This window comes from Musca autumnalis, unplaced genomic scaffold, assembly GCF_047663935.1.
Source record: "Musca autumnalis isolate F117 unplaced genomic scaffold, ASM4766393v1 scaffold_5, whole genome shotgun sequence".
Classification (NCBI taxonomy): domain Eukaryota; kingdom Metazoa; phylum Arthropoda; class Insecta; order Diptera; family Muscidae; genus Musca; species Musca autumnalis.
The window spans coordinates 91,086,874-91,106,775 of record NW_027412088.1 but is presented as its reverse complement, the minus strand read 5'-3'; the positions used below and the strand labels follow the sequence as shown (position 1 = coordinate 91,106,775).

Below are 19,902 nucleotides of genomic sequence, written 5' to 3'. Positions count from 1 at the left end.
TAGTTTTCCTATTAAACCACATCTTGTCGATCCCAAAACAAACATAAAAAAATTCGTCATCAATGATTAGGGTTTTATGGAGCACCCAGCAGCAAAAACAAAAAAAAAAAAAAAAAAAAACTATCATTTGCATGTTTCAAATCGTAACCATCGATTGCAACAACAAACCTTCTTTTTCAGATGATGTTAACATTTTACCAACCAAGCACCCAATAAACCGGTTGGTATGTAGAGTGTGTCAATCATCAAACTGCTCGAAATTGGGGAACACCCTTGGATTAATAAAAAATTCAATACAAAAAACTATTGAATTTGCATCACTCATCGCTGCGTTAATTTTTTCTTGTTTTTGGTTTGGTTTCGAACACCACCTACGGGTTTTGTATCAATCTAGGTTATTTGAAGGAGGTTTTACGGAATTGCGTTGGCCATTTAGTGACTGTGGTGGCATTGATTTAATTGTTTTTGATAACAAAGTTATGGGCTTTTGGTCAATTGGAATTAAAGGTGTAGTAAAGTGAAGAGATGTTTTTCAATTGGACCCAAAACGAATGGGAACGAAAATGAACCAATTAGATTTGTCTCCAAAACCTGGTCATCAGAAACAGATAAAACCTTTTAAATAGTGTGGATTGTTTTTCCATTGGTTTGGGCGATTTTCATCCACAATAGTGTGTCTTCAGTTTTGTGTCTTGTGTTTTTGTGCATTTAATGTCCACGAAAGGAGACATGTGACATATATTTGCCAAACGTGAAACTATGGGGACAAAGTGAAACATCGTGGAAATCGATAACTTCCTTCATAGTAAATATTGTATCTATTTCAGGGAAAATTATTTTAAAAATTTATTTTGGCGTCCAACGTTGAGTATTGTGGAAATGATGTTTCAACTATTTCTAATGTGGCTGATATTCCTAGAATCTTTTCTTCAATGATTTTTTTGCCAGGGAAGATATTTTTTTGTCAAACTTCACCTTTTGCATATTGGTGTCCAACGATATTATAATTATTTCTAGGAAAGTGTGAATATGAACTTTCTATTTTGGCGCCCAACGTTGCTCCATAGGCAAAGGATAACCTTTATATATGTCTTTTATTTTTGTTTCATATATCTAAACTTACTTACTTAGTTGGCCATTACAGAACATTTGTTCCATAGACCGAACTAAGAAAAGATCTCCTTTCCTCTCTGGTTTTCGCTTGACTTTTTGGAATACCGCGCCTTTTCATTTCTTCATCCACTTGTATGCTCCATCGAAGCTTAGGCTTGCCAATTCTGTGTACACCGCCATGTGGCATGTATTCATACGCCTTTTTAGCGGGTTCATCATCGCTCATTTTCATGATATGGCCTAGCTAACGCAATCGTTGCATCTCGATACGTTTAACTATATTCATGTCATAGTATAGCTTATATAGCTCTTGGTTCATACGACGTCGATATTCACCGTCAACGCAAATCGGCCCGTAGATCTTTCGAAGAATTTTCCTCTAAAACACACCAAGCACTGCCTTATCTGCTTGCGCAAGTACCCATGCTTCGGAGCCATACATTAGCACAGGTAGTATCAGCGTTTTGTATAGTGTTATTTTTGTTTGACGAGATGTGGCTTTGTTTTTAAATTGCTTACTTAAACCATAGTAGCATCTGTTGGCCAATACAATTCTTCTTCTTATTTCACAACTGATGTTGTTTGTTGTGTTTATGGCAGTGCCGAGGTAGACGAAGTCTTTAACTACCTCAAAATTGTAGGTACCAACTTCCACAGTCCGAGCTCTATGGACGCTTTGCGCGTCGACACCATCAATTTGGTCTTTTCGCCGTTTATCGCCAGACCCACACACGAAAGGCTGTCTCCTTGTCTGAAACCACTTTTGGTACAAAATTCTTCGGAGAGGTTATTTCCAATTTTAACTGAGGACCTAGTATCAGTTAAAGTCATCTTACAATGCCGGATGAGCTTTGCGGGGATACCAAATTCAGACATTGCATGGAATACCTTTGATCGGAGTGGACTGTCGAATGCTGCTTTATAATCGACAAAAAGGTGATATGTGTCGATCTGCATCTCTTGGGTCTTCTCTAGGATTTGCCGCAGGGTAAATATCTGGTCCATGGTGGACTTGCCAGGTCTAAAGCCACATTGGTATGGTCCAATTATTTCCTTGACCATTGGCTTTAGTCGTTCGCACAATATCCCTGACACTATCTTGTAGGCAATAGGGAGAAGACTTATGCCCCTATAGTTGGAGCATACAGTCTTATCTCCTTTCTTGTGGACGGGACATAGGATGCTCAGATTCCAATCGTCGGTTACGCGTTCTTCCTGCCAGATGGTGCTAACTAGCTGATGCATATACCTTATCAGCGCATCGCCTCCGGTTTTAAACAGCTCGGCTGGTAAGCCATCGGCTCCTGCTGCTTTATTATTCTTCAGCCGGTTGATTGCTGTTTTCACCTCATCTTGGCCGGGCGGTATACATTCAATACCATCTTCTGGGATTGGATCTGTGGCATCATCGTCTTCGCTACTATTGGATACCAGCAGATTGGAGAAATGTTCCTTCCATATCCTGAGCACGCAATCTGTATCTGTTACCAGATTACCTTGCTGGTCTCTACAGGAGGATGTGACTGTACCAAAGCCATCTGTTTGATGTTTCACTCTTTGGTAAAATTTTCGGACTTCATTCTGGCTCCTGTACATCTCGATTTTTTCACACTCCCGCTTTTCCATTTCTCTCTTTTTCTTGCGGAAAAGACGTTCCTCTTCTCTCCTTTTCTCCCGATATCTCTCTCGTGCGCTACGCGTTGCTACTGATTGTAAAGTAGCTCTATATGCCGCATTTTTCTCTTCGGTAGCAGTACGACACTCCTGGTCATACCATGAATTCCTTTGTGGAGGTCTCTGGAATCCAAGTATTGATTTTGCGGCTGTTTGCATGGAGTGGCAATATTTTGCCATTGTGTTGTTATGTTATCGGGACAAGGAGTGCTCGCGTTAAGCAATTGGGCTAGTTGAGTGGAATATGCTGTGGCTATCTGTTGTGTTTGCAGCCTATCGATGTCCAACTTCCGCGTTGTGTCTGTTCGTGCTTTATTTGCAACGTTTAGACGGGTACGTACCTTTGCTGCAACAAGGTAGTGGTCCGAATCAATGTTAGCGCCTCTGAACGATCGTACATCCAACACGCTGGATGAATGTCTTCCATCTATCACAACATGATCAATTTGATTACTTGTTCTTTGATCTGGAGACAGGCAGGTGCCCTTATGAATATCGAGATGATTAAATCTGGTACTGCTAACTACCATGTTTTTGCAGCTGCAAAGTCTATTAGCCTCATACCATTGTCAGATGTTTCACTGTGGAGACTGAATTTCCCGACTGTTGGGCCAAAGATATTCTCCTTTCCAATTTTGGCATTAAAATCGCCTAGAATGATTTTAATGTCATGGGCAGGGCAACGGTCATATGTTTCTTCTAAGCGCTCGTAAAATATATCATTGGTCTGTTCGTCCTTTTCTTCAGTGGGAGCATGAGCGCAAATAAAGCTGATGTTGAAGAATTTAGCTTTTATTCGAATTGCAGCAAGTCTTTCATTCACTGGGATGAAGCTGGATACCAGATGTTTTAGTCTCCGACTAACTACGAATCCGCAACCAAACTCATGCTTTACGTCATGGCAGCTATAATACAGTGCGTCACCTTTAGGTACCTTTAGGTGTTGTTGTGACGCCTTTCCCAATCCATCGTATTTCCTGTATGGCAGTAATATCGGCCTTGTACTTTTCATGTACGTCTGCCAATGCGAAGACCCACCCTTCTCTATAAAGAGTGCGAACATTCCAGATGCAGATTCGCAGATCATGGTCCTTAAAACGTATGCGGGGTTCGTCAACTTTAGAGGGGTTTGTTTTTCTTTTCTTTCGTTTTTTCATAGTAGGCTGTTTTTTCTAGGGGGGGTGACTAGCCCGACGCCCAAACCCAAGTTTTTAACGTTCTTATGGATGAACGCGCGGCACATGTTAGCTCACTACCTTTAACGAGTGTTAAAGGCAGTTCCCCAGGTGACACCACGGGGAGGTCAGTGTCCACTTGAGATGAAAGAGGGACCAAGATAAATCCTGGGCTTTGCCATGTTAAAACCGGTCAGGACCGTTCCTTGGTATCTTCCACCCCCTACGTCACCCCATGAACACAAGAGTTAATAAATATGTACTACAAAGGTTGGACATAGGGCGATTACGAATTCTCTCCATCTTCTGCGATCATTAACAATCGTTTTGACTTGGTTTCATGTCTTGTTGAGGGTTTCGTTCCGGTCTGCGATGGCCTTGGGGATTCCATTTCAATGCAGATTTGTCTATGTCATCATCAGGTCTTCTGAGAACATGGCCGATCCCCGTCCATTTTCGTTTCTTTATTTCTTTTTCAACAGGTATGTTATTTGATCATTATTAAATCATTTGTGCCTATGGTGTTTGGCCAATAAATCCGGAGTATACGCCTTTGACATGTATTTACTTGTGTTATTCCCCACGTGGTAGAACCATAAAGCAACACAGATAATCTTTGTCTTTTTGATATTTATTTTAAGACCTATGTGTGATGTATTCACTACAAGCTTGTTTAAAATGGCTTCAATGTTCACAAAGCGGTGTGCCATTAGGCAGATGTCATCTGCGTAATCTACATACGTCATTTAGGCGGTTGTTGAGGTTCCATTGAATGCCATATGGTGCTTCGATGTTTGTTTTGTGCATAATGTTGGCAAGCATTATGGGGAAAAGCGTCGGCGAGAGTATACATCCTGGTTTTAGAGCTGGAGTTGTGGCAAATTGTGTGCTTTCTTCGCCATTGAATAGTACATAGCTAGTTGCGGATCATTTGGTTAATTTTGTCTTGGATTCCATTTAGAGAAAGCATATACCATAGTGCTTCACGGGATACCGTGTCAAAAGCTCTTTCAAAATCGTTAGACTGCTCAATTATAACTCGGAAATTGTTAATTTGGTCTGCACATGATCTGTCAGGACGCCTCGTAGCAATATCTCCACTGCTGGACGAATCCTGTTGATTATCAAGGGTGCGTGCCACTCCGTAGAGATTCAAGAGCCGATTTGATTTCCTCGCACGTTGGTGGTAGCATTGAAATGTCGCGTTTTGGGTTTCGTCTTGAAGATGTTGAGCGTACAGTAGTTCGTTTTGCGGGAGTGTTGCTTGATTTTCCACAAAAAATTCGCCCCATCGATTTAGCTGTTCGGTTAGCGTAAAAAGCTCAGCTCCATTTTTGTCTCTGATTGTTGCTATGCTCCTAATGTTGTTTCCACCTAGTTTTTTGATAGTTGCGTAGACTTGGCGCATGTTACCAAAATTTGATGCATGTTCTGCTTCATCTGCGAGGTTGTTGTAGTAATTCTCTCTGTAGATACGTATGAGTTGCCTAACGTTTATTGCTGATCTTCTGTACACCGACTTTAGTGCAGCCTTTTTAGTAGAGGTTCGAGCGACATCCATTATACTCTTCAGAATTTTACTGTTAGTTATTTCTCACCATGTTGACTCACTTATCCATGGTTTCCTGTGTTCTACAGCTTGTCTAAGGAAGAAAGTACCGATACTTTCTTTACATGCTTCTGCAATAGATGCCCATGATGTCGCTTCGTTAATTTCATCACCAATGTTTGATCTCAATGTTTAGTTGTATGCTTCCGACATGGCTTGGTTCTGCAATCTGACTATATTATATTTGGAAGTTGTCTTTTTCTTTTTGATTGCAACAGGTCGTAGTCTGAAAGTTGCAACTAGAAGCTGATGGTCGCTGTCAATGTCTGCACCTCGCCTTGCATTAACATCCGTTAAAAAGCCCACGAAAAGTTTATGATGCAATCAATTTGGTTTCGGGTTCTACCGTCCGGGGATTGCCACGTATATTTGTGAATAGACTATGTCTTGCACAGAAGTCAACGAGCCGGTCGCAGTTCTCGTTTCTGATGTTGCCTAGGCCATTTGGTCTCATAAGTGCTTCGATATTGGTGTTGTTGTTTCCAAACTTTGCATTGAAATCACCAATTACAATTTCTATATCTCCACATGGAAGTGAGCTTATGGTAACATCGAACTGCGGGTAAAAATCGACCTTGCAGAATAATCATCCGGTTCAGTGGGCGCATAGCACTGAATTATGACGATTTTCCGAAACCTCGAATTGAATGTCTCTACTATTATTCTGTCTGAACTTGGTTGGTAGTTTATCAGGCACTTGTTGGCTAGTGGTGTTAGGAAAAGCCCTACTCCATGTATTCGGTTCTCTTTATTTCCAGAATAGAGGAATTTCACCAAGAATATTCAGCTTATAATTGATCATTTCTCGACATACTTGTTTTAGTTTAGATGGTTCAGAGAGAGGGTTATAACGTTCCATGATCAAATCATTATCCGTTTCTTAAAGCCAAATGTCATCATCGTAAGAGGGGTTGTGCTATCTGAATCTGTAATCGTTTCTGTAATAAAATGGCTTTTACTTGTGTGAGTTATCGGCCCACGGCAAAACCTGCTTTTCATGGTACCATTAGGATGAGCGTTGGTATTTAGTCTTCAATTGGGGTTACAAAACTTTCCCCATAAATTTGTCGGCGCAGATCCACGAAAGCAATTTCATTAATTTATAATGGCGCCCAACGGTGAGAAGATATGTTCAGATTAAAAAACTATTGACTGAACCTTTTTCCAGGGACAATGAAATGTTAATAATTCGTATTGGTTCTCAACATGAGGCTATTATAGTGAACGTTGGTTTTTAGGCTTCGTTTGGGGTAACAAAACTTTCCCCATAAATTTGTCGGCGCATGTCCACGACAGCAATTTTACCCAACGGTGAGAAGACATGTTCAGGTGAAAAAACTATTTACTTTTTCATTTGCAGAAAAAACCTTCGGCCATTAAAATCAACTTCAACGAGAAAATTTATAAAAATTGACAGTTTGTTTTAAATTATTTGTTCTAGAATCTTGCCATCAATCACTCCTAACAATTCCTGATCCAATTGCCACAATTGCTAGAGTATTTCTTTTCAGTTTTGATTTTAAAGTCAACTGCTTAAAAATCCCTTCGCTAGTTCCATTGAGTCACTTATCACGGGTAGGGGAAAACTCAATTTTTCGAAGGACCAAAATGAATAAATCTTAAGTGCATAGCGCACACACAAACAATTAGCGATACCAGCAACCCCTGCGTGTGGGATCTTCAACTCTTATCTTAAAACACTTCCATTAGCAAATCAATGGAAAATGTGGAAATCTGTTCAAACTATTTTGAACACCTTCAATTAACGAAATATACCTATTTCTAGGAAAATGTGAATATTCATTTTCTATTTTGGCGCCCAACGTGGGTCTATAGACAAAAGAGAAATATTAACCCACTTATTGCCACTCAATATCGTGGATAACTTTTTTTGGACACATTTTTATTGTTATTCCAATTTCTTGAATAGTTTATTCATGGATGTGAATAAATTTTCCATAATTTTCAATAGTTTCCACACTCTTGGAAAGCATATTTATTCAAACCTTAAGGCACAATGCTCCTCAAGGAGTTAAGGATAATGTTTTCAGAAAAACTTTCACTTTTAAAGTCATAACCATCCCGCCGCCATAAACATCTCTCTCTATCTTCACTTCAACTCCCCAAGGTGAGTAGGTCAAGGCCATGCAAAACTCAAAAGGCGCCATCAAAGGCTAACAAGGAAGAAGAATGAATAGTCAATAAAGAAACACAACAGCAGATATCCGCGCTAAAAAAAGACTCCGATAAAACAAAAAAAAAAAAATCATTCATAATTCTTCCCACTAACTGCAACTAATATCTCTGGGGTATACTTCCCCTTACCAACATATTTTCGCCTAGAACACCAGCAACAACAACTGCAATAATATTGCAGCAATAAACATCTCTAAACAAAAAAAATACACGAAGCAACCAAAATAAGAAAAACCTACAAACATTTCATAGAATAGGTTGCGAGCGATGTTGGCTGACGGCGGCGGCAGGTTATTAGAATAGAGGAGCAAGGTACAAACACATGCTTTGAGACCCAAGACATTTGAAACGAATGAAACAGAAACAAGAACAACAACAACTTTGTAAAAGAACACCAAACCAAATCAAGCCAACCAACCATCCATCCAACCGAACCGAAAAACGAAACGATTGCAATGCCGCGCGAGAGATGTAAGTAGGTTGGTTGTTTGCAGGGTAAGGTGGGTGTATGTTGTTTAACAAGGGGAACGGGGGACGGTTAAAGCTAGACCATCATCTGTTAGATTTGAGGGACAAGACGACAAGAACCTGCACACACACAGACAGCACAGCAGTTGCAATAAATATTTGAGGGGTATGAAATACCTATCTGGTGTGTGTTTCCGTTGCAGTTCTTCTTCCCTCCGCCCCTTCCAACCAACAACCAATCGACCACCTTTAGTTTTAGTTAGGCATGCAATGCAATACGAAATAATTCGTTCTATGAGATTTCTCAATGGATTTATACGATTGTTGTTTTTGCAGATTTTTTGTTGATGCTGGTTAGTGTTGTTGTTGCAGGCTTATTTGCACAACACCGCCGCCGCCGCAACGAGACAGTCATGCAGTAACAACAGCAGCGGTTTTGCACAACAACTCCCTCTCATCAAATAGAAACGAAAAAATTACTCGGCAAACATGTGAGAATATCATATCTCATTTGTGTGCAGATATTTGCAAATACAACAAACTACACCAACAACAACTACTATGTGCATCCATGTAACTACTCCACACACATGTGCTGTTTTCCCAGGTAATCAACGAATCGGAACTAATAGAAAATCATCGGCAAAGACACTGAGAATCTAATAGGGGTGCAGTGTGTTTATGAATGTGTGTGTGTGCGTGGGAGGATGTGGGAATTCATGTGTTGCAATGGGTATTGTGTTGTTGTTATTGGTTTTGTGTGGGTAGGAAGCGGAGAAATTTGTCCACTCTTTGCATAAAATTATCCCTAAAGTGGGAATACAATTTGCCCGAATTCCCATACTAATAAAACAACCTTTCAAAGAGGCTAATAACTGACTGAGATGTAGGGATGTCGATGTTAAAAGATTTTTATGTAATACTGGGTTTACATTAGTAATGACAATTGAGTTAAGTTCGAAGATGGGTAATAAAGATCCCAGCCATTGGGTACCTTCTCCACAAAATTTCAATTTTTTTTGATAAAATGGTGTGCACAATAACTCCCGAAGGCATTAACCGATTTGGTCTAAGGTTTGCACATCGTAATATTTCTGCAAGACATAGATCAGAGTATAAAATATGGACTATATTGGTACACAAATTTCAAAAATATTCTCAAAGGCGTACATGTATCCGATCGTTCTTATTTTTTCTGCAGGGGGCAAGTCCGTACTTCCTGAGATAATGGCACAAAAACATCCTAAAAATGATTCATGGTCACGATAACTGAAGAATTGAGTATCCGATTTGGAGAAAATTTTGGACATCGTAAAATGTCTTCCTAAGGTATCTCAAATTCCAAGAAGGTCTATATCGGACAACATCTTCGAGTACCTCCCTCTCAACAGTACAAAATTTTCGCAAGTGTAGTTTAAGGAATGTTCGGGTATAGTTTTACAAATTTTACCGTAGTACTGCACCTGGTACCTGTTGTGACCAGCAAAAATGGTTCCGCCTTCGTAAGAGTTCAGCATTTTCGCATAAATGCTGTAAGTGGTTCCTTTCACCGATTTCAGGACCTTGGTTAGGACTTTGTTTTTTTTATTCTCAACTCACGCTTTCAGACTGTAAATAGAGTAACAATGGATTTTGATGGTGATATGATGAGATGTATATCCTGGATGAACGCTAAGATGGTGGCAAGGTGATCATTTAGTCCAGCACTTATTTCTTCAATACCAGATGACGACACCTCACCGTCTTCTGTGTAGGATACCATCTTAATGCTTTAAGTTGATTCAGGTTGCTTCACAAGTTAAAGGTTGAAGAGAAGTGTTGACAGAACTCCACCTCGAAGAGCGTCCATTTTTAATTTATTTGCCTGCCTTACGTTGAGTTAAGTATCAAGCCTGCGCTTGGTACTGTGGAATTCCTAATGTTACCCATCAGAATCGAGTGATCTACCATGTCAAATGTCTTTGACAAATCCAAATTGGCGAGCACAGTACGCGCTGGCGGTCGATTGTAGTTGAGGCTAGTTGCAGATTTTCGGTCATGGATGTTAGAAATATCGCTTCCATAACTTTGGCTATTCGTGATAATAAGGATATAGGGCGATATAATTCTCCAGAGTTCGACGGCTTATCAGTTTTTAGAAGTGGGATTACCCATGCAACTTTCCAAATGTTTGGTATTACCAACTGGATAACCGAGAGATTGAATAATTGTGTCAGGTGTTGGACGGTCGGTACTATTCTTCCATCAACTCTTATGTCTAGGCCTGTTTTTAACTCACGCGTCCAGGATGTAAATGGGTAACAGTAGATTTTGATGGTGATATGATGAGATATATATCCTGCACGAGCACGGAGTTTCTTGTTCAATGAAACTTTGAAATGAAAAATATTTTCTTTATAAAATATTTTCATTTGAAATTTATTTCCCTTATAAAAGTTTTCATTGCAAATTTTCATAGAACAAGAATTGAGCCCCAGGTAATCATTCAGTCTATCACTTATTTTTTCAACACCTACACCAGATAACAATCATTGCGTAGGAGACCTTGAGTTGGTACAGGAAGCTTTGCAAGTTATGCTTGAAGAGCAGTGCTGATGGATCTACACCTTGCGGTACCATTTTTAATTTGTGGTATCTTGACTACCGATCTCGGAATTCCATATATGTTGAGATACGTTGAAATAAATATGAAGCCTGCTCTTGGTAATGTGGAATCCATGATGTCTCCATCAGTATCGAGGTGTTCGGTCGTAGATGGTAGCAACAGCGCTTCCAAAACTTACCAAATGGTTTACCGAGAGATTGAGTAATTGCGCCAAGAAAATACCACGGCTATTGCTCCGAGGGGCTTTAGCATCACAATTAAGATGAAATCTGAAACATGAGCTTTTGATGACTTCGCCTTGAAACTTGCGGCTTCGACTACAGCAGCAGTGAATGAGCAGAGATTAGGCTCTCGTTACAATATCCTAAATTCCTGAAGGATAAATCTTTGATCGAAGACCATAACCCACATATTTGAACTAGCATCACAATTATTAAGGTGATTGATCACACTTTTGATGCCTGCCGTCAGGTATGCAATCTTGTGGTCATCGAGACTGGTAAGACGCCGGTGGTGGCGTTGATCAGCAAGTCTTGTTGCAGTCGTGGCATAACAAGGTCTACAATACGGAGTGCTACCAGCTGGGACATGACGCTTGGTATGAAAAATGGTATGTCTTAAGACTTTCTCTCCCTTTCAGGCGCACGAGGATGCGACCGTTGACTTAATGTAGTTTCAACATAATTGGTAAAGTCATGCCAGTTAACTTTGTTGTTTTAAAAGTCGCTAGAGATCTCTACAGTGGCCTAGATGTTTCGGAAGCAGCCAAACTTCCTCATCAGTTCTCTTAACCGCTGACTCGGTGTCGATAAACAGGTCAATAAGAGTGACCAGAAAATTAAACAGAACGAGAAATTTTCTGTATCCTCCTAAATCTGTTGACCGCACAATTGAGTCAGAATAATCAAAATCATATACCCACTACTGTTTTTATGCTGTCTTTGCATCGCAAAGAAGACAAGCATAAGTAGTGTTGTTTGCAGTAAGCAGAGATCACAACAAATTGTTGTTTTTGCTTTATGCGTAGTCAACAAGTAAGGCCGCGCTGATTGCCTGTTATTGTTGTTGGCTTTGTATTGTTGGACTGTGCGGTCAACAGATTTAGGAGGATACAGAAAATTTCTCGTTCTGTTTAATTTTCTGGTCACTCTTATTGACCTGTTTATCGACACCGAGTCAGCGGTTAAGAGAACTGATGAGGAAGTTTGGCTGCTTCCGAAACTATAGTCTTCTCTGCCTCCGCTCGTAGTAATCAATTTCATTGCCCACTGTTAAACATTTTGTTTCTTCAAATATTGAAGCAACAAAATATGGACTTTAGCTGAAATAAATACACAACAAGTATTATTTTGCAGTCCAACAATACAAAGCCAACAACAGTTAAAAATATTCTAAAAGAAATATCAATATAGTTTATAGCGAAAACGTTATGTTATTTCTAATTGAAATAAAATATAACATTTTTAAATAAAGAAATAAATGATGTTGAAATGGCACATAATATTGATGGTAATACTGACATTGTAATAATGATTATAATTAAATGGACTTTATAATATTAATTAATCATAATACTGGTAATATTGATAGTAATAATCCCATTTTAGGGAAAATATTAATGAGGGCATCTATAACGCAAACAAATTTTTCTCGGGAATTGTTTCAGGCAAATCAATTGTCCCTTATACCGCTAATGGGATAAATATTCTTATGATGAAGACATTATATAAATCGTCACTACACTTCCAAACACAAAACAAAAACATTGTTCCACAACATCCCATACGGGATAAGGGAGACTTCTCTCATATCAATGAGTGCACCCCGATTCATATTTAGCTCAATGATATGGGACCTACTGTTTATCGCCGAGTCCGAACGGCGTGTCTTAAGACACCACTTATGGAGAAGTTTTTCAAGGCTGAAATACTCAGGAAATGTCGCCAACATTACTGAGGGGTATTTTGCCACCGTTGAAAAATGTTTGATGTTGCCTGGCCGGGGAATCGAACCCCCGACCTTCTGCGTGCAAGGCGGGCGTGCATACCATTGCACCACGGTGGCATCCAAACACCCGATATATAATACGTAGAATCACTATAACCGAAATAAACTGAGTTTTAATAAACTACTGCAAAAAAAAAATTAACGGACATTTGTAGTAAAAAAACGAAAAAGGAGGACTGTACGTCTTGACTTTTGATAAAAATATGTACAGGTATAACGCAGCAAGTAATATCAATTTTAAATTGAACTTAACTTGTACACCGACTATAAAAACTATATATCTATCGTTTCGTGGGGAATTGGTTTATACCGTTGCCATATTGACGTTCCACAACACTTGTTCATTTTTTCTAAAGAATTTTTCCACCATCGAAGAAATTTCGCAATGCAATCCCTAACTCTCCACACATGATTACAAACACACATATTCATATGTATCTCTCTGCAAACTGAAATGACATATAAAATAAAAACTGGTGAATGATTTCGGAGGTGTTGTTGCTGCTGAAAATGTTGCAATCAATGTCGTCGTCGTGGCTGAGAGTCAAAATGTAGTAGAGTGTTGGCGGGAAATTGCAAGAGAGCTAGAGAATTGAGAGCGCTGCCAGCCGACATACAAGAGAAGAACAACGAATTAAGGCCTCTGTCAACGTCAACCATCAACTGCGACAGCAGATAGTCACGTTAATACGAGCCCACTCCAAACCTTGTTGACCTAATTTCACTACGTCCGCTCTGTCGTTGACGTATAGGTTCGTACAGATGTTTGTGGATTGTGTGTGTGTTTTGTTTTCAAAACTAATGTGGCGATGATGATGATGACGGCAATGCTTCTTTGCAAACTTAAATTTTTGTTTAACTGAGGTGAGTTTTTGTGGAAAATAGTATTTCACCGTTTGTTTTGAGAGAAGATTAGTGTGGAAGAGAATAAGAACGGAACATCACCATCATTACAGGCCAAACACAACAAATGACAATCGGGGGCATAGTCACGAAAAAACAAAGCAAAAAACCTACCACACTTTATTTAGCAAGAAAAAAACTGTGTGTGGCAAACACAAAACAGCCAACCCGCCGCTAAGCAGAGCAAGCAAATCAGGCTGACTGGTGCTTGCTTGTTGGCTGCCTAGCTTTGCTTGCAAGCAAACAGCTGCCGTCATGGCCATCGGGCAATCGGCATTCCTAGAGTCGCCAGAGTCGGTTACACTCCAAACGTCAAACAACTGAAGCTCGCTCGCTGCTCGCTTAATAGCTTCTTTTGTAAATTTACAAAAATTAAACAAAAAATAACAAAAACACAGTATTTCCCGTGGAACACAACGAAAAATACAACAACAATATATACTAAAAATAATAAAATTAAACAATTTTCCGTTTTAAATGGTATGGAAATTAAAATAAAAAAGAAATCATTCTAAAATCTTTTGTGTTTTGTAACTTCAAAATAAGTTTGTTCTGGAAAGTATAATTAATGGAAAATTTAAAAAATGTGAAAATGATACGAAGAATTCTTAAGAAATTCAGAAAATATTCCAAAAAATTATGTATAATTTCAAAATATTTTGAAAAAAGTGCTTGAAAAAAATATTTGTTCAATGGAAGAAAAAAAATCCCCCTTCACAACAACTTCTGTAAGGAGAACACATAAAATTGCAATTGCATCGATTACGTTGGAATTATTGCTGGTGGTGTATCTCGAATGTGTAAATCTGTGTTAAATTCTATTTCGTGCAAACAAACAGACAAAACACACAACCACGAAAACATTCTTTTGTATGCAAAGCAGTTGGTGTTTCCTTCCTATCTTCAGCAGCAATGTGCCCCGTTTGTTTTATATTTGTTGTTTTTTTTATTTGGACCTAACCTACCACATTTTCATTTTTTCTACCCACAACCCACTTCCTCCCGCCTGTGCCTAATCTACCGTACAAATTCCCTCTCGACAACGACCATTACACATCATAACCCCAACAAAAACAGAAAAAATCTTCTCACATATTCAATCGCAAGCAGCAGAAAATGAGTACAAAGCCAAAAACAACACGCTGTAGAAAAAGAAACAGAATGAAAACAAAAAATGACAGCAAAAATATTTGATGAAGAGAAAAATTAGGTCAACAAAACAAAGCCCCCGCAATACACCTGACACCGTTTGTTGCTCTCATACCTAATATGTGGTGGACTCTTTTTGTTGTTTTTTTTTTTCTTTACAATTTCCACCATACCCCCACAGCAACAACAAAAAACACACAATGACAATAGTGCATGGTGGCTCATTTAGCACAACATTTAGTGGGAGAGCAAAGCATATGTGCTAAAGCAGTGATGTCAATTTAGTGAATTTTGTTTCTCAGGTTCAGAAATAATTTTTCCTAAATCAGCTAAAAAAAACTCAATAAAGAATATTTACACAAAATATGTTTGTGACTAGTGACAAAAAATTAACTTCGTAATTCTAAAAGAAAATATTGACGAGGATTTCAAACAAAAATTTGTTCGGGCATTATTTCAAGCAAATCAACTGCCTCATGTTGTTCCAAGGATATAAATATTCTCTTAAGCCGATAGCTATTTTTTACATAATTTTATTGTAATTTTTTATTATAATAAATATTAAATGAAATATTAGTTAATAAATATTCTTATGACAAAGTCTTTATCTTCAAACATATGATAGTATAATATAAACAGTGACCAATTACATTTCCAAACAACCGATATGGAATACTTAGAATCACTATACCCAAAATATCCTAAGGGTTTTAATGAAACTACTCCCAAAAACAAAGTGTGTAGAACAAAGTGTATGAAAATAAATTTGAAGTGTTATTGTTTGCCACGAATTGTTGGAGGACTTCAAACACGCAAACAAAGTTTTCTCGGACATTATTTCAGCAAAAACAACACAGCCCCATAAACTGCCAAGGAGATAAATATTCTTATGGTAAAGGCATTATCCTCAAACAATGTGCATAATATAAATTGTTACGAATTACATTTCCAAACAACCGATATAAAATACGTAGAATTACTATAACCCAAATTTCCTATGGGTTTTAATGAAAATACTCCCAAAAACAAATTGCTTGAAACAAACTGCATAGAAATTCAATAATCTTTTACCAACAAGTTTGAACTGTTATTATTTGTTGGATACGCGATGTTTTACAGAATCCCCTATGAATGTTTATCGATGATGAAAATTCCCACAAGTGACCTTGCTGATTTCCCTTGCTACCTTACTAGGCGTTTACACACAGACAGTATTGGCAAGACAATAGCAAAGTTGCAAACCATTTTCACCAATACATTCATAATTTTCTCTATACATATTTAAAAATTTATAAATGTATTTGTGAAAAAGGTTTGTATTTTTGCTATTGTCTTGCCAATACTGGCATTTGTAAACGCAGGGTTACCTTCAGACAATACCTTTACAGGAAGTATTTATGTCCAACATAAGCTTTGTTCCTTTACTTTTTTAATGGTAAAAGAGAAAACAGTCAAATTGCTCTGTCATGCACAATTTTACCAGAAAAGTAAAGGAACGGAAAAATGGTAGATCTGGTAACAATGCCAAAAAGAAACATAAAAATTAAATTTTCTTTTTATTTTAATTTTGTTTTGTCAGTCTTCGCCTTCGCCTTTTTCTTTTGTTTTTGTTAATTTTGTCTTCATTGCCTAATTAATAATCGTCAAAAAATGTCGAAAAGCCAGTTCTACCATTTTTTACCCGAAGAAATTTGTCTGGTAGTCTGTGGTAGAAGAGGAAGCCATTTTTCTTCTCTCTCTCTCTTAAAACTTGCTTCCAGTTTTACCATTTTTTGAGGTTAAAGAACTCTTTGGAGGGTTACAATGATAACAAATGGTAAAAATGGTCACCTCACGCAAGTAAAGGAACACAACAACAATAAATAAAAATTATTGTTGTTGTGGGTATGAGGATGTATCTCAAATTAATGTCTTTACCCAACTCGAAATGCTTAGAACGAAAAAGGGAAGTTGATTCTTTGAAATGCCTACTTCATGCATCTAAAGATGGAGTATCATCGTCAAACCAAGCTCCAATTCGTTTTAGGTGTACCTTATCATACCTGCGTTTCAAATGCGCAACAGTGATGTTTTGGAGTGCAATACTTCGCATTAATTCGGTACCACTGCGATATGCAATAGGATGCTACATTGCTAAGTGTTGCTAAGTGTTCCATGAAAAGAAACCAACATTTTCGTGGGGAGGTACTGAAATCCTTCATTACAACTTGCTTTTAATTTTTTGTTAACCTGGTTCATGGTTTGCGCCGGGGTTAGACGTAGCTCTAGTGGGGCACCAAACCCGGCAGCTTCTTTTGCCAGATAATCTACCCCCTCATCAAATTTTACACCACAATGACCAGGAGCCCACACCGCATGATATTTTTCCATACTCAATTCTCTATCAATTCTATGGCATTCTGCTATTAAAAAGTTTTGTATCACCTTACAAGGCTGTCTGTAAATATGACCACCTTGTAGTATCCATCTTCAGCCTGCGGAAATCATCGACTTCTTACATGATAGTTTTATTCGTAAATTTTGTTTTTTACTTGGTCTCCTCTCACGTTTTCTTTGCACGTAGCTTTTGTTTTTTCAGATTGTCTCCTCTCAGTTTTTCTTTGCATAAAAGGTTCATTTATAACACTGTGCTACAGTGAAAATTTGCAGGGGTTCTGATGCATAAATTCGGTATTGTGGGAGTCCATGAATACGAAAATACCTTTGTTTTCTTTGGGCCACTTCGTTTTTTGATTTTGTAACGGTAAATGTAGTGAAAAACCGGGTTTCTTGGATTTTCAACTTAAAACAGAACAACTTCTTTTTTCCACAACGGAATTTTACAGATTATTTACGCACGTATTTTCCAACCGATTTCATTGGGTTTCCCCATTTTGTAAAGCTAACTAAATTTCCTTCTTGATAAAAGTAAATAATTACGCAGTTTGGTGTCTTCTACGCAGCATAGAGGACTAGGGAAATGCGTTTTTGTCACACTCAAATCACTATAACTTAACCATTTGTTACCCAATTTTTAAAAATTATGGCTTGTTCGAAAAACATGATTTTCACCTTATAAATAAAAAATAATCAGTAAAAGTCCGTTGTGGACAAAAGAAGTTATGTCCCTTTTAATTTGAAAATCCAAGAAACCAAGTTTTTCACTACATTCGCTACAAAATCAGAAAAAGAAGTGACCCAAAGAAACCAAAGGTATTTTATGTATGCATCAAAACCCCTGTCAACTTTTGTAGCACAGTGTAATTATCAGTGTGACCAGGTCCAAAAAAATGGTGCAGCTAAACCAACATTAAAATAATTCTAAAAAATTCTGAATAAAATATTAAAATGCCAAAAATGCTGCATTTAAAAACTTGTTTTTAATGGTTATTACTGTGGTAAGACGTGACACGAGGGGGGCATTAACCTCGACAGCTTGTCTTTTCAGATAATGTTAAATTTTACTCCACAATGTTCTGTGGTGCACACTACATGATACTTTTACATACTCTATTCTCTAAGAAGTTTTCTGTCTCCACAGAGCTCTACAATCCTCAAGGGTGTCTGTGAATAAGACAACTTTGTAGTTTCCATCTTCAGCCGCAATATCAAGCGGAAATCATGCATTTTACCTCGTCTCCTCTCACTGTTTCTTTGCTGGTAAATGTTGTTTTTTTCCCGGTCTCTTCTCACTTTTCTTTGCCTAAAAAGTTTCATTTGTGATTTTTTTTTAAATAATTTCCAATAATAACGTTTTTTTTTTACCCTGAACTATTGTCAACACTGGTTTTAATCTCTACAATAACAAAAAATAAGAGTAAGACATTTACAAAATCCACAACAAGCTCTCTCATGCAATAATAAAATGAGCAAAAACAAAAACTCTCTCAAAAGAGCAAGAACGAATGTCATCATCATCAACGTAAAACCCACAGTGAGCTAAAAACGCTTTACTCCTCACCGCCTTTTATTGCAATGGGATGTAAACAATAACACAACAGCATGACAATTGCAAGTGCATTTCAGACATGTTTTTTGTCTTTCGTGTGTAGTTGGATCCAAAAATAAAAAAGACAAAAGGAGAAACAAAACAAAAAACTATTGCTTCGTCGTCGTCTTCTTCTTCTGCCTAATACTTTGTGACAAAGTGAATGTATGAATCGTGTGTGGGATGAAGTTATAAAAAATACAATGAATGCAACTGCAGGGTATTTGTTTAGAAATGATGCTAATGCTGCCGCCGCCGTTGCCACTGATGCTGTCTCACTGCTGCTATGAATGCTGTTTATGAATGCAAAGGGAACAAGTTCATAATACATCCTATGGATGCATTTGAATTTTAAATTTAGTTTTGTCAAAAGAAGAAGTGCACACACACGTCCAAACTAAACAAGCAAGCAAAAAAAGAAGCACACATTGATAATAAAAATAAAGCATCTGTAAAGTGTAGTGCTAGGTTGCAAATATCAAAGTTTGTCGTTTCTTTTTTTTTTCAAAGAAACTGAGTTGCCATGCTTAGCTTGGCGTCAATTTGCTTTAAGTTGGGAATATCAATGGAAAAATATAAAACTACAGCAGAGTCTAAAATACGAATATAGCGATAGCGCTTGTATTCTTTTCTTGCCAACGACCATACCCTACATAGTACCTCTGTGTTCATCCGATCACCGAAAGTAGCTTTGAATACGGTTGTTACTAAGATTACTATTGGTACTTTCGGCTAAGAGGCTCGACTAGATGCTTAACTCAAGTACCGTGAATGTCTGATGCTCTACATGGCACTTACTGTCTGTACTTATTGAGAGTATCGTGGTGGCTGTGTATTGACAACCAAATCTTGGCATTGTGGAGTTGAATTTAAACCGCGTACCTGGCCCATAAAAAATTATGAAACTTAGAGAGGCTACGCTTAGTATATCGGTCTTTATCTGATCATCGGAATCAAGTAGATATGGACACAATTACTATCAATATTACTTGTAGTTTGGCTACGCGGCTGGTGTATATGCTTAATTCTAGTATCC

At 38.0% G+C, this 19,902-nt stretch overlaps 1 protein-coding gene across 4 annotated transcripts in view; it reads left to right on the top strand.

Moving 5' to 3' along the window:
- Nucleotides 1–19,902, top strand: part of LOC141405822 (uncharacterized) — an 87,507-nt gene that overhangs the window by 10,845 nt on the left and 56,760 nt on the right. Inside the window, exon 1 of one of the 4 annotated variants that reach the window (XM_073990558.1) lies at nt 13,939–14,230. The exons of the other annotated variants lie outside the window; for them this stretch is intronic. The gene's annotated coding sequence lies outside the window, so the exon portion shown is untranslated. Of the gene's footprint in view, nt 1–13,938; nt 14,231–19,902 lie in introns of those variants that run through there. 4 annotated transcript variants of the gene reach the window in all.